The sequence below is a fragment of the Hypanus sabinus genome, chromosome 20, assembly GCF_030144855.1.
Source record: "Hypanus sabinus isolate sHypSab1 chromosome 20, sHypSab1.hap1, whole genome shotgun sequence".
In the NCBI taxonomy this organism is placed as follows: Eukaryota; Metazoa; Chordata; class Chondrichthyes; order Myliobatiformes; family Dasyatidae; genus Hypanus; species Hypanus sabinus.
Genome location: NC_082725.1, coordinates 33,153,191 through 33,168,938, shown reverse-complemented (window position 1 = coordinate 33,168,938; position 15,748 = coordinate 33,153,191).

The following is a 15,748-nucleotide window of genomic DNA, read 5'->3' as shown; positions in this document are numbered from 1 at the left end:
TAAAGAGCTGGGAAGTTGATTGGTGGGCTGGAGAAGGGGGAATCTGATAGGAAAGTATAGAAGACCATGGAAGAAAGGGAAGGGGGAGGAGCATCAGAGGGAGGTGATGAACAGGGAAGGAGATAAGGTGAGAGAGGGAAATGGGAATGGAATGGTGAAGGGGAAGCAATTACTGGAACTTTGAGAAATCGATGTTCATGCCATCAGGTTGGAGGCTAAACAGATAGAAAATAAGGTGTTGTTCCTCCAACCTGAGTGTGGCCTCATCACAACAGTAGAGGAGGCCATGGACTGACATGTCAGAATGAGAATGGGAAGTAGAATTAAAATAGGTGGCCATCGGCAGTTCCTGCTTATTTTGGCAGATGAAGCATAGGTTTTCGATGAAGTGCTCTCCCAAACTACATCGGGTCTCACTGATGAACAGGAGGCCACACTGGGTATACCAGATACAGTAGACAAGCCCTACAGGCTCACAGGTGAAGTGTCACCTCACCTGGAAGGACTGTTTGGGGCCATAAATAGTAGTGAGTGAGGAGGTGTAGAGGCAGGTATGGCACTTATTCCGCTCGCAAGGATAAGTACCTAGGCAGGAGATCAGTGATGAGGGATGAATGGACAAGGGAGTCACATAGAGAGTGATCACTCTGGAAAGCGGTAAGTGGGGGAAAGGGAAAGATGCAGTTGGTGGTGGGCTCCCGTTGGAGATAGTGGAAGTTATGGAGAATTATCTGCTGGACACGAAGGCCAGTGGAGTGGTAGGTGATCAACAGGTGGGGAGGTGGGAGGATGGGGTGAGGGCAGACATGTGCAAAATGGAAGAGATGTGGGCGAGGACAGCTTTGATGGTGGAGATAGGTAATTATTCTTTGAACTCTTCTTCTCCTGCCAGACATGTCTCTTTTAGAGAGAAGACAGAACAATGGGGTGGAGAGTGATGGAGAGAAAAGCAAAGAGAGAGTATAAAGGAGACAGAAGTGGATTATGTAAGTGAGGGGAAAGATGTTAGTAGTGAATGGGGTGAGATGTGGATGCAATATAAAAGTTTTGACAAAACTTGTGAGTTTATGGTAGTTACTATGGTTCTGCCTTGCAGTGTTATGAATACTGCTTGACAGACACCAGTCCAACATCTCCACAATTACTCCAAGTTGTTGTGGAGATCTTCAAAGCCCTCCTGTGGATAACATGTTTGACTAAATTCTCAAGGCCCTTCTTGTAAACACGGGGGCGTGACTCTTGCTTGCAGGAAGAATTGATGCAGCCAGGTTGAAGTAAACAGCACTTTCTGTAAATTGGTATAGTACTAATGTTGTGCATATATATATTTTATGTGTGTGCATATTCAACAACATGGCCAAATGGTGACAGCCACAAGAAATGCACTTAGACCTTTACAGTAATTCTCACTATATCTGAATTATTGTGGCATTAAATAAGGAAGCCTGACAACATTATTTTTTACACATACCTGTGGAATAACATAGTTTCCAGAATTATTCATTGAAGCTAACACCAGGTGGTTATCATGAAGCAAAAATAAAATTTGCCAAATATAAACCTAATCTTCATCATCAAAACTTGTTTTTGGAGATGATCATCATTACATGAAGAGAATAAAATTAGCTGGAAAATAGTCTAAGATTTACCGACAAACTGGACAGTGCCAAAAAACTCCATTTCCTTACATGAAAGTTGGTTATGTTTCTTAGCAACAACTGGAACAGACCTGAGGTTTTCTGTACACAAAATTTTGTTGAATTAGTCTGAGAACTACTTCATCAACTATTTTAAAAGCAAGTGGTTTAAAAGCAAAGTCAACATTTTACAGGAGTTCTTTCAACAGAACTGCTTTAAAAAATAGATTTCCAAGGCCAGATTGAGGCCACAGAGAAACAGAGCAGCAGGAACTGAAAGGACATGTCTTTGCTGTGTCATAACTCAAACTTTCCTGTTTAATTATTTATTTACATCAGAGGCCAAATTAGTAAAGTCTTGCTTATTTCTCAATGTATTCTCCTTTAAAAACTTCCTTTCATAAAGTTTAATATCATGAAGTTGTTCCTTCAGTATTTGGCAATTTTAATGTGTCAACTTATTAGCTGCATTTAATTTAGGATTAATCCATATGCCACTGTTCTGCCAACTTTGGAGAGATCACGGTGCATCTGTACTAAGATAATAAGTAAATTACCTTCAATGTAGTTAATTTTACCCACAAGCCATTGCTCCTTTGTGAGGGCACAGCCCTAAAGATCCATTGCGTACATATTATAAACGAATAGGCCTGCTTCCTGCAAAAGAGATTTTGAGAGAAAATTCTGTAAAAATCTTGAAGTTGTTGCAATTGATGAGATATATTCTAAAACACAGTTTAAAAGTACTGAACCTTTGGATCGCTTAGTAAGCTAATGTAAGTGGACCATAGAAACATGAACAGAGAGGCCAGTACATTTGCAAGAGCAGAAGTAGAGAGGATTAATAACTGGTAAAATAAGATGGAACTATGCTAATGTAGTAACAGGGAACCACTGATAAGGTTCACCACAGGATGCTTCCTGCAGTGGGAGTGTTTAAGACCAGAGGACACAGCCTCAAAAGAGAGGGACAGCTTTGTAGAATGGAGATGAGGATAAATTTCTTTAGCCAGTGAGTGGTGAATCTATGGAATTCTTTGCCTCAGGCAGTTGTGGAGGCCAAGTCTTAAGGCAGAGGTTGATTTTCTTTTGATTGGTTAGGCGCATGAAGGGATACAGAGAGAAGGCAGGAGACTGGGGACTCAGAGGGAAAATGAATCAGCCGTGATGAAATGACAGAACAGACACGATGGGCCAAATGGCCTAATTCTGCTTCTATATCTTATGATCTTAATAATGAATTGGGATGCAGCTGTAACTGCACCAAGGTATAGAAGCTGAATGACTATGTGATAGCACACCACTATTATTGTGGCTGAAGCATAGATTTGCTAACTAAATTAAACTTATGATAAACAAACGTTTTATTCTATAACCAAAACCCAGTTTTACTGTTAATTAAGCCTTCTGTGTAATGATGTAATCAGAGAAAATTTAACAATAAAAATTTAGTTAATGAATTTTTCTGCACAATCCCTATCCTGTCCAAGACAGCGCCAAGCTGCAATCTCCATTGAGGTCACAGCTCACATAGTTATTTTTTTTAAATGTTTTAGGTTCATATGGATGGTTTTAGGGATGCAGGGAAGTTACAGATCAGGTTAGAGTTAGGGATGTTGGGGATTTGGAGGTCAGGCCTCCGCTCTGCACTCCATGTTCAAAGGCCAGTGAAGTGGATGTAGGATGATGGATGTCAGTGGTCCGTGGGCGGACGCTGGATTGGTGGTTCCCACCACCATTTCCCCCCTCCTCCCCTGGTCAGCAAGTCATTGACAAGTTGCAGAATGGGAGTTCTGTGCAGGCAGGAGACGCCAGGGCCAGTGAGTCCCAGGTATGCGAGTCAGCAAGACCAGAGTTCAAGGCCTGAAGTTCAGGTCATCCTAGGGTCGATTTTGAACATCAATGCCCAAAGGTCAATCTGATGTCCAAAAATCAAGCCCGGAGTCTGTGAATCTTTGCATGTCTGCCAGGGAAGTTGAAGGCATTATATCCACGAATCCATGAGTCCAGTGCAGGCTGAGGCCGAAGAAGACTGTCTGTACTAGCGTTAGAAGACTGTGTATGTGTGAGGAGCAGGAGGAAAAGGGTTTGTTTTGATCTTATTGTTTTGTCACTTGCTTTGTTCTGTGGTTTCAGCTGCATAACAGGCGTGCTATGTTGGCACTGGAATGTGTGTCAAAACTTGGGTGTGTTGATATTCATGACAACAATGATTTTACTGTATGTTTTGATGTACATGTGATAAATAATTCCGAATCTGAAGTCTATAAGACTGTCCAGAAATCATATTCGAGTAGATCAACTTTGTCTGGTCTCCTGATGTGTACCAATTTCAATAAATGAACTATTGTTTGGCCACCAGCTCCGTGCTGCCTGTCTCATTCATTCCTACAGAACCATCATACACTGGCAAAGTAATGGTACCACTTCTCTGAGGTACTGGGCACAAAATTACCATATTGGTAAACAAATGGTTGTGTTTCACTTTAAGAGTAACACATATAAAATGCTGGAGGAACTTGGCAGGTCAAGCAGTATCCATAAAAAATGAATAAACAGTTGACGTGCCAAGCCGAGACCCTAGGAAAAAGGGAGAAGCATTCACTCCACCCACAAAAAGCACAATTTTCTGGTAGCTAACCCCTTTAATTATAATTCCCTTTCCAGTTCCAACATGTCAGTCCATGCCCTCCTCTACTGCCATGATATGGACACTCTCAGGTTGGCAGAGCAACACTTCATATTCCATCAGTGTAGCTGCTAAATTGATGGCATGAATATCAATTTCTCTAATTTCCAGTAATTTCCTCTGCTGATCCCTCCCACATCCCTTTTCTTCCTTTCCATGCTCTGGCTACCCTCTTAACTCTCTTCTTCTCCTCACCTACCTATCACCTGGTTCTCCTCCTCCTTCCATTTCTACCATTGTCCACTCTACTGTCCTATCAGATTCCTTCTTCTCCAATCCTTTACCTTTTCCACCAATCACCTCCCAGCTTCTTACTTCATGCTCTTCCACTCATCTGGCTTAACCTTTCACCTTTGAGCTTGTACTCATTCCCTTCCTCCCCCCTTTCATATACTGGCTTCTGTTCCTTTCCTTTCCAGTCCTGATGAAGGGACTTGGCCTGAAATGAAAGGAGAAATAGTCAATGTTTCAGGTCGAAGACCCAACACCAGAACAACAATAGACGTGTTGCTGCCTGAAGATCACTTGAAGTTTTTAAGAATTCACGTGGCTTGCTCTTCTCAGAATGCATTTCCAGATACATCAACTTCCCACTCACAGGAGCCACAGACTTTTCACATTTTATGAGCTGCCTTGAAGCATGTCACAGTCAGCAGCAGTGAAGGCTGTCTTGGCTTCTCAGCCAAGAAGAACATGACTGCTTTAATGAGATGAGCCAAGAGATTGAGGAGCTAATTAACCTTACATGTAAGATGTTCTTGGATTTGATGTTCTGCCGTCCCCTAAAGGAAAATATGTCTCTACGATCTGAAATTAAGTGTCAGTCTTTACTAAAGATTCTACAAGGAAGCTATTTTACCACTCCAGCAGAAATTTTATCAATCTTTGGATTTGCATCAAAACATTGTTTTAAGTCATTGTGTACCATGTAACAAAAATTATCATATACTTAGTCAATGTCAGATTTTCTTGTTTGCTGCTGGAACTGACCTTCACCAAGGCAGGGGTACTAAAAGGATCAATGCTTGGGCACCAGCCAGTCACAATCAATATCAATGATTTAGCTTCGGAGACAAAATATTCTATTTCCAAGTCTGATGATGTTACAAAACTAAGTGGGATTGTGAGTTGGAAGTAGGATGTAATGAGGTTTCAGGGAGGTTCAAATTTCCTGAATGAGTGAACAAGAACATAGCAGATGTAATATTACATGAAAAAAGTGAAGTTATCCACTTTGGTGAATGAAACAGAAGATTATTTTCAGATGGTGAGATATTACCCTACTTAAGCTCCTATTTCATGTTTTTTTTATTTTCTTATTGGAACCCACAAATCAGAAATAAAAGCAGTTGCTTTTCAAGTTTGCTTTAAGATTTATGAAGAGTGGCTTTCCAACATTCTGTACTGTAGGTATTGCCACAGGAAAGGATCCTTCTAAAAGCATAATGTCAGCAATGAAGCCCTGTCAATTTAATTCTGAACACTCATTAGACACGATATATAACTTTTGGATCAAAGCTGTCAATTCATATTCATAACTTGAGCATAACATTTTAAGGGGAATGATTTTTCAACAGAAATTTAGATAAAAATACAGGTACAGGTACAAAATACTCATCAAATTATGACAAATTTGGTATATTTGCCTCATTTTCTTTATTGTTTTTCAGGTCATTTATAGGGACTTGCCTTATTCTGCTGCTGGTATGGTCAGTATTTATGGAGGATAACCAATCTGAACTGAGAATGTGATGGTGAGCTCCTTTCCTGTGGTTTGCTGCATTGAAAAGAAAGAATCAGAATCAGGTTTATTATCACTGACGCATATCGTGAAATTTGTTGTTTTGCCGTGCAATCCATTAACATTCTATAAGTTACTGTACAAAATATTAAAAAATGAAAAATAAGTATTTAAATAGTGCAAAAAGAGAGCAAAATAGTGAAGTAGTGTTCATGGGTTTATGGACCGTTCAGAATTATGATGGTGGAGGGGAGCAAGCTGTTCCTAAAACATTGAGTGTGTGACTTCTGGCTGCTTCACCTCCTCCCTGATGGTCGTAATGAGGGAAAGGCATTGTGATTGTGAGGGTTCCTAATGATTCATGCCCCCTGCCTGAGGCTTGTGCCCAGGATGGAGCTGGCTGTGTTTACAACCCTCTGCAGCTTTTTCTGATCCTGTGCACTCCATACCTTTCATTGATGCAACTAATCAGTGTGCTCTCAAAAGCACATCTGTAGAAATTTGTTTGGTCTTTGGCTACATACCAAATCTTCTCAAACTCCAATGGAATATTACCTCTGTTACGCCCTTTTCATTATTGCATCAAAATGTTGGGCACAGGATGGATCTCTAGAGAAAGTGACAGCAGGAACCTGAATCACTGGCATGTGAGGGCTGCTAAGATTAGCTGATTTCCTTTCTTCTCTATAACTGAGCCATGGAGATGTTTACAATGTTTCAGTGGTCACCATTACTGGTGGTAACTTATTGAAATTTCAGAATTATTGAAATAGCAAACTGAACTTAAGTACTCTACCTCTCATAATTTATTTCCTAAATTATGAATCTGAGTAACAGCACTAATAACATCAGTACTAAATTACAGTACCCACTAGTGGTCAAGTACCTCAGGTCAAAGTTTGAATGGATGAACCAATAAAAGCAGGCTCTGGCTGATTTTGGGATATGACTGTGAGTTTTCCAGTACTTTATCAGACACGGACATTGAAACCATATTTTTATTGAGGACCTACCAAGAAATAATTTGGCTGTGGTGTAGAAATCAGCTGAGTTACTGGGTTGTTCTTACACTAAATTCAGTTGCTGTTCAGGCTGAACAGGTACAATGTAATTCTGTTTTATTTTAATTTTAGTTCATCAGTCAGCTAGCTCCGGGCTAAGGAAACGTCTTAGGTTTTTTTGGATATGTAATTCTGTTCTGGAAGTTTAAAATTGTAATTTTTAGTAGGACTGTCATGTTACAAATGCATTCAATGGCATTGATATTGGACATGTATCAATACATATCTGCAAAAATTGCCTTTAGTATGAAGAATAAGCAACTATACTGCTGCATACTGAGTAGTAAACTGTTCCAGCTGCTTTAAAAAGAATCCTTTCAGACATTCAATTTATCAAGGAGGTACAAATAGATCTTTCAATTAACAGCATATGATGACTTAACATGATGAACTTCAGTGAAATCCAGATTCTTTAACACATATGATCCAAATAATTCCAATCAAAGCATCCAAATTTGCAGGTGACTGCAGATTGGGAGGAGTAGTAAATGATCCATGCACACAACTTCAAAAGTGTTGTGACGAACTTAATCACTGGGATGAAAAAAGAAGATGCTGCTTCATGCAATTTTATGGGATTTGATTGTGGGTCGGTTAACACCTGGGATTGTTCTTGATGCATCAATGTGGAAGAAAAGAATTGGTAATTTAGTAGTCAGGCTACCAACACTGGCAGGATTATCACACATAAATGACTATATCCATTAATCAATGAGTAGAAGTTAAGAGACCAGCTGCATAAAATTCAAGCTTCAGTCTCCAAGCTAATGACTCTACCACTTAACTCTAACATCCCACAATACTTAAGGAGGATGCTAGCATGGACATGTTGTTACATTCTCTGTTTGCAGAATGTTTTTTTAAATTGTTTCCTTTCAGCAATGTGGTGCATTTGCATCATGTACTCCATCTGAGCAGCGTGCAATTGCCACACTAGAGTTTATATTCCAAATCTTGTACGTATCCTTGTAGATGCTATTCATTCAGCAGTTTATGGAAATCTGTGATGAGAACCATTTTTCGGGATATAAAACCTGTTCACAATTTAACTTCCAATGATATTTTATAGATGATAAAACCAGTTATAGGGCGTGGGACATTCTGGTTTTGTCCCATTGAAATCACGCTGAGGAAGCAATAGATGAAGTTTTATTCCAGGGCACCTTCAGGGCAAACCCATTGTGGACCAACTCGATGGATATGATGAAATATTCCTATTTCAGCCTGCTGCAGCTGAGAATCACAACTGCACCCAAGGTTTGTGTGGTAAACTATGTGTATACTTGTCTGGACATGCCCCTCTGCTGACTGCTCCTGTGGCTCCTCCCACAGTCCCCTGTATAAAGGCGATTGGAGACACTGCTCCTCCCTCAGTTTCCAAGATGCCATGGTCACGTTCGCAGCTAATAAAAGCCTATCCTTTGCCTCCCGTCTCCGAGAGTTATTGATGGTGCATCAGTTTGTACTGTTAATAAAGTTTTTTTTAAGCAATTGAGCAATGTATTGCTGCTTAAAACAACAGAAATAATGCTGATTGTGGCCGTACCTCTCATTGGACTTCTTGTGGGAAATGTGGTTGTCGCTTGGGGCTGCAAGTGCATTTAAGAAAACGAGGTTTTCAACTCCCAATACCAACTATATTGCTGGCAAACTTACAGTGAATAAAACTGATGATCTCAGATCTAGGGTGCTGTATCAGAGGGACATTAGGACAGTGTGTGTCCTCTGCTTCATGGAATCCTGGTTAACCGAACACGATGATTCAGATTGACTGGTTCACTCTATACTGTCGAGTCTCAAAAGCAGAGGTGGAGGTATATACCTCATGATCAACTCCTCTTGGTGCACAAACGTATCGGTGACGTCTCAATTCAGCTCACCAGACCTGGAGTATCTCGCAATGAAGTGTCAGCCATTTTACATGCCGTGGGAGATTTCAGCGATCACTTTGGTAGTGGTGTACACCCCAGCTCAGGCCAATGTCCAATAGGCACTAGGTGATCTGAGCGATGTAATCAACATGCATGAAGCCTTCCCCATCATTTTAACCAGGCCAGCTTGAAATAGTCACTGAGTAATTATCATGAACAAATCACTTGTAGTACCAGAGGAAAAAACACAGGGTCACTGTTACAATAAGTTCAGGAATGCCTACTGTGCTATTCCACGCCCTCACTCCAGAAAGTCTGATCACCTGGCTGTACTTCTACTCCCTGACTGAAGACTACTGTGCCATTAGGTATGGACTAGGGAGGCACAGGAGCACCTTCAGGACTACTTTGAATCAGTGGACTTGTCTATATTCAAGGATTCATCATTGAATATGGACAAGAATGCTGCAGTTGTTACTGACTTCATTAAAACCTGTGTGGAAAAATGTGTGACTATGAAAGCTTGCTGTATATTCCCAAACCAAAAGCTATGGATGAACCGGGAGGTACATCGTCTGCAGAGAGCTAGATCTGTGGCAATTAAGTCTGGCGACACAGGTCTGTACAAGAAAACCAGGTATGACTTGTGGAGGCCAGCAACGTGGATGTGGGTTAAGGATATCTGTGACTCGTGGTCGGAAGTTGGGCCAGCAGACCAGCAAGGTCCCCCCACCACCCCTCCAGGTCAGCAAGTCATTGACAGATTCCAGCATAGAAGTTGTTCAGATGTCCGGAACTCAAGGCCTAAGAGCCTGTGAATCTTTGCATGTCTGCTGGGAGAGTCAAAGGCCCAATGTCTGCGAATCTGCAATTCTAGTGGAGGCTGAGGCCTAAGAAGACTGCCTGAGCTGGGGTTAGAGGACTGTGTATGTGTGAGGGGATTGGAACTTGATTTGTAGTTATTGCTTTGTCACATGTTGTGTTCTGTGTTGTTCTGCTGTGCATGATGGGATTGCTATGTTGGCACTGGAACATGTGGTGACACGTGCACCTCCTTGATTGTTAATGCAAGTAATGCATTTCACTGTATAGATCGATGTACATGTGGTGAATAATTCTGAATCTGAAGTGCAAACGTCATATTTGAGTAGATCAGTTTTGTCTGGTCTCCTGATGTATACCAATTTCAATAAATGGCCCATTGTTAGGCCACCAGCTCCATGTTGTTTACTCATTCATTCCTACAGAACCATCAGACACTGGCAAAGTAATAGTATCACTTCTCTGAAGTATTGGACACAAAACTACCATATTGTTAAACAAATGGTTGTGTTTCACTTTAAGAGTGATGCATACAAAATGCTGGAGGAACTCAGCAGGCCAAGCAGCATCAATAGAAATGAATGAGCACTCGATATTTCAGGCCAAGACCCTTCACCAGGACTGGAAAGGAAAGGGAAATAATCCAAATTCTGAAGGTGATGGGGGCGGGGGGGGGGGGGGGGGAGAAGGGAAGTACAAACTCAAAGGTGATAGAAGAAACCAGATGGGTGGGGGAGGTGAGATGAAGTAAGAAGCTAGGAGATAATAATTGGAAAACGTAAAGAACTGGCGAAGAAGGAATCTCAGAGGAGAGGAAAGTGGACCATAGGAGAAAGGGAAAGAGGAGGAGGGGAAATAGGGGGGAGGTGATAGGGAGGTGAAGAGAAGAGGAGAGGTAGGAGTCAGAGTGAGGAAGAAGAGGAAAGCAGGGGAGGGGGGGAGAATTGCTGGAAGTCAGAAAAATTTATGTCATTGGGGGCTATCCAGCAGGAATATGGGTTGTTGTTCTTCCAACCTGAGACTGTCCTCATAGAAACATAGAAAATAGGTGCAGGAGTAGGCTATTCAGCCCTTCGAGCCTGCATTGCCATTCAGTATGATCATAGATGATCATCCAACTCAGAACCCTGTACCTGCTTTCTCTCCATACCCCCTGATCCCTTTAGCCACAAGGGCCATATCTAACTTCCTCTTAACTATAGCCAATGAACCGGCCTCAACTGTTTCCTGTGGCAGAGAATTCCACAGATTCACCACTCTCTGTGTGAAGTTTTTCCTCATCTCAGTCCTAAAAGGCTTGCCCTTTATCCTTAAACTGTGACCCCTTGTTCTGGACTTCCCCAACATTGGAAACAATCTTTCTGCATCTAGCCTGTCCAATCCCTTTAGAATTTTATATGTTTCAATAAGATTCCCCCTTAATCTTCTAAATTCCAGAGAGTATAAGCCTAGTCGATCCAGTCTTTCTTCATATGAAAGTCCTGCCATCCCAGGAGTCAATCTGGTGAACCTTCTCTGTACTCCTTCTATGGCAAGAATATCTTTCCTCAGATTAGGGGACCAAAACTGCACACAATATTCTAGGTGTGGTCTCACCAAGGCCTTGTACAACTGCAGTAGAACCTCCCCGCTCCTGTACTCAAATCCTTTTGCTATGAATGCCAACATACCATTTGCCTTTTTCACTGCCTGCTGTACCTGCATGCCCACCTTCAATGACTGGTGTACAATGACACCCAGGTCTCGTTGCACCTCCCCTTTTCTTAATCAGCCACCATTCAGATAATAATCGGTTTTCCTGTTCTTGCAACCAAAGTGGATAACCTCACATTTATCCACATTAATTTGCATCTGCCATGAATTTGCCCACTCACCTAACCTATCCAAGTCACCCTGCATCCTCTTAGCATTCTCCTCACAGCTAACACCGCCGTCCAGCTTTGTGTCATCCGCAAACTTGGAGAAGCTGCATTTAATTCCCTCGTCTAAATCATTAATATATATTGTAAACAACTGGGGCCCCAGCACTGAGCCTTGCGGTACCCCACTAGTCACTGCCTGCCATTCTGAAAAGGTCCCGTTTACTCCCACTCTTTGCTTCCTGTCTGCCAAACAATTCTCTATCCACGTCAATACCTTTACCTCCAATACCGTGTGCTTTAAGTTTGCACACTAATCTCCTGTGTGGGACCTTGTCAAAAGCCTTTTGAAAATCTAAATATACCACATTCACTGGTTCTCCCCTATCCACTCTACTAGTTACATCTTCCAAAAATTCTATAAGATTCGTCAGTCATGATTTTCCTTTCACAAATCCATGCTGACTTTGTCCGATGATTTCACCTCTTTCCGAATGTGCTGTTATCACATCTTTGATAACCGACTCTAGCATTTTCCCCACCACCAATGTCAGACTAACTGGTCTATAATTCCCCGATTTCTCTTTCCCTCCTTTTTTAAAAAGTGGGGTTACGTTAGCCACCCTCCAATCCTCAGGAACTAATCCAAAATCTAAGGAGTTTTGAAAAATTATCACTAATGCATCCACTATTTCTTGGGCTACTTCCTTAAGCACTCTGGGATGCAGACCATCTGGCCCTGGGGATTTATCTGCCTTTAATCCCTTCAATTTACCTAACACCACATGTATTTCCCTCAGATCCTCCATCTCACTAGACCCTCGGTCCCTTACTATTCCCGGAAGATTATTTATGTTCTCCTTAGTGAAAACAGTACGAAAGTAGTTATTCAATTGGTCTACCATGTCTTTGTTCCCTATGATCAATTCACCTGTTTCTGACTGTAAAGGATCTACATTTGTCTTGACCAATCTTTTTCTTTTCACGTATCTATAAAAGCTTTTACAGTCAGTTTTTATGTTCCCTGCCAGTTTTCTCTCATAATCTTTTTTTCCCTTTCCTAATTAAGCCCTTTGTCCTCCTCTGCTGGTCTCTGAATTTCTCCCAGTCCTCAGGTGTGCCGCTTTTTTTTTTGCTAATTTATATGTTTCTTCTTTGGACTTGATACTATTCCTAATTTCCCTTGTCAGCCATGGGTACACTACCTTCCCTGGTTTATTCTTTTGCCAAACTGGGATGAACAATTGTTGTAGTTCATCCATGCGATCTTTAAATGCTTGCCATTGCATATCCACCGTCAACCCTTTAAGCATCATTTGCCAGTCTATCTTAGCTATTCAAATCTTGATTGACTTGATTGCACAGTCCAACTGCCAAAACTGCCAGAATCCCTCGAGTCAAAGCCTCAAATCTCCATTCCTTTACTGGCCCACTCGCTCACTGATCGCTTTCCACAGGCCGCTCCGCTTGAGGTAACCCTCTATTTATTTGTTTGAGCTTTTCAAACTGCTTGGTCGCCTGACCTCGATTGCCCAATCAGCTGATTTCTGCTGAATCTGAGCTATTCAAACCTTGATCATCATGGCAGTAGAGGAGTCATGAACTGAGGTGGCAGAATGTGAATTAGAAATAAAACGGTTGGCCACCAGGAGATCCTGGTTTTTGGGGATGGAGCAAAGGCTTCTTCCCCTTTTATTTCCGGTCCTGATGAAGGGTCTCAGCCCAGCACATCGACAGTTTATTAATTTCCATAGATGCTGCCAGACCCGCTGAGTTCCTCCAGCATTTTGTGTGTGTTCCTCTGGCTTTCCAGCATCTGCAGAATCTCTTTTATTTATGGGTTTCACTATAACTTGTTTAGTGAAGCAAAGAAGCATTAACCTAGCCACATGATGGAGTTGCACACTTTTTTACAGGTACTAAACGTATGCTCACTGAATACATGCCTTCTGCATATAAGTAATGGTAGGAAGGAGCTGTCCAATATCCTGTATCCATCAGATACAGTATCCATATACTAATCATGGAAATGAAGGCTGAAAGCCTGTTTGAATGTAATCACTGCTAGCCTGAGTAGGTTCAAAAAAATATAGTCTAACCAGCAGTACCTAAGTTGTTTCAGCCAGGAAACCTGGCAATAACCATTTCAGACAGTAGTAGTTATGCTTGCTAACACCCTCTTCAGTTAGAAGTTTGACAGTTGAAGAGTTGCAAGCCGGGCGATTGACCAATGCACAGTTGTCGAAGTATCGTCACAGATATTAGCCTTGTTCGATTGATGTGTAGATTGTTTATCTTAATTTTCAATAAGACTGCAATTGATTCTCAATTTTATTGCTTGTAGTCAAATTGATGGAACAATTCTAGGTCATAAGATCAGGTCTTCCCTGGACCTGCCCCAGCTGATTCACTAAGATAATTGCATCCAGAAAAGAACACACTGACAGTAGAACCTTTCTCCGCTTCCTCATCCTCCTCATTTCAGTCCTAATCTGCAGGCCCCCTCTTCATTCTCCCTTTCTGAGAAATGGTGAATGTCAAGGTGCAAATCTTAATTGTGCTTTTGACCATCCTGTGGGTGAGCACCGCAGAACTGAGCCAGGGCTTTTCCACAGGAAATAAAAGTAAAACTCGTTTACTTTAAAGAACTAGAGGTTCTTTCCTGTGTTTTTACCAGGCAGGTTGGTTTAAATAACATAGAGTACATTGAGGCTGGTTTAGCTTTAGCAACACTAGCATCAAGTCACCCGTACATAAGAATTGCTATGATTATATTGTTTGCACTCACCTCATTCTTATTAATAGTATGCGATATCTGCCATAAATGTGCATATGCATGCTATGCCCTTTGCATGCAAACAAAGTGTACTGCTGAGCCTGATTTTGTGGTCATTCTGTGCATTAGGGATTGCGGAGTTACAGAATTATGTGAATAAAGCAAATATCAATTCAAATGAGAACCAGTCTTCAGCGTCTCAATGCAAATTGTGAACATTGATCAGTTTGAATATAAAAGGACAGCTTCGTAAACAAACAGTACTGTCTGCAGAGCACAGACTGCTGGCCCACAGCACATGGGTGGCTACTCAAGAGGTATGGTTTGCAAACTGATATGGCTATGAGACGTTCTTGCATGCATCAGCTAAACAATGTTAAATGGCCTACATCAAACCAGGAACACATGGCAAAGTTATTTTGTACCATTCTGATCAAGGAAGCTTGCAGACCAGTCACCAGTGGAGGAACTCAGCAGGTCAGGCAGCATCTATGGAAATGAATAAACAGTTGATGCGCTGGGCTGAGACCCTTCATCAGGACCAGAAATAAAAGGGGAAGAAGCCTTTGCTCTACCCCCAAAAACCAGGATCTCCTGGTGGCCAACCGTTTAATTTTTATTCCACCTAGCACATCGACGTTTGTCACAGGCATATTTGTCCTATCATTAGAGATACTTACAGAATGTAATCAGAGTCAGCCCTCCAACATTTCCCTAGGTCAGGAGATGTTGGATTGTGCTTAATTAGGCATTATAAAAGAAATTAGGTTTAAAAAGAGTGGCCATTGTGGGAGTGGACATTATGGGATTGGGCAGTGTTAGCGTGGAGATCTCAGCATTTGCCTCATAGAGGCTTTGATGAGGAGAGGCGAAGGCTGTAAGGAGATCTTTCATTTAATATTTCTTTCTTTCTTTCTTTCTTTCTTTCTTTCTTTCTTTCTTTCTTATTAGAGCAATCGGGATTCAGGCAGGATAATGGAATGTTCCTCTTGCAGGATGTGGGAAGGTAGGGAGAGCTCCAGTGGCACAGATAACTTCACCTGCAAGATGTGCTTTTGACTGCAGCTTTTAGACTGTGTTAAGGAATTGGAGCTAGGACTGGATGAACTCTGGATAATTCGAAAGTCTGAGTGGGTTGATCAGCAGGATATCCAGGGAGGTAGTTATGCCCAAAGTGCAAGACACAGGTAACTGGGTAACCATCAGGAGGGGGAAGGAGATAGGCAGACAGTACAGAGTACCCCTGTGACCATTTCCCTCAACAACTGCTGTAAATCCTCTTGGGGAGGGTG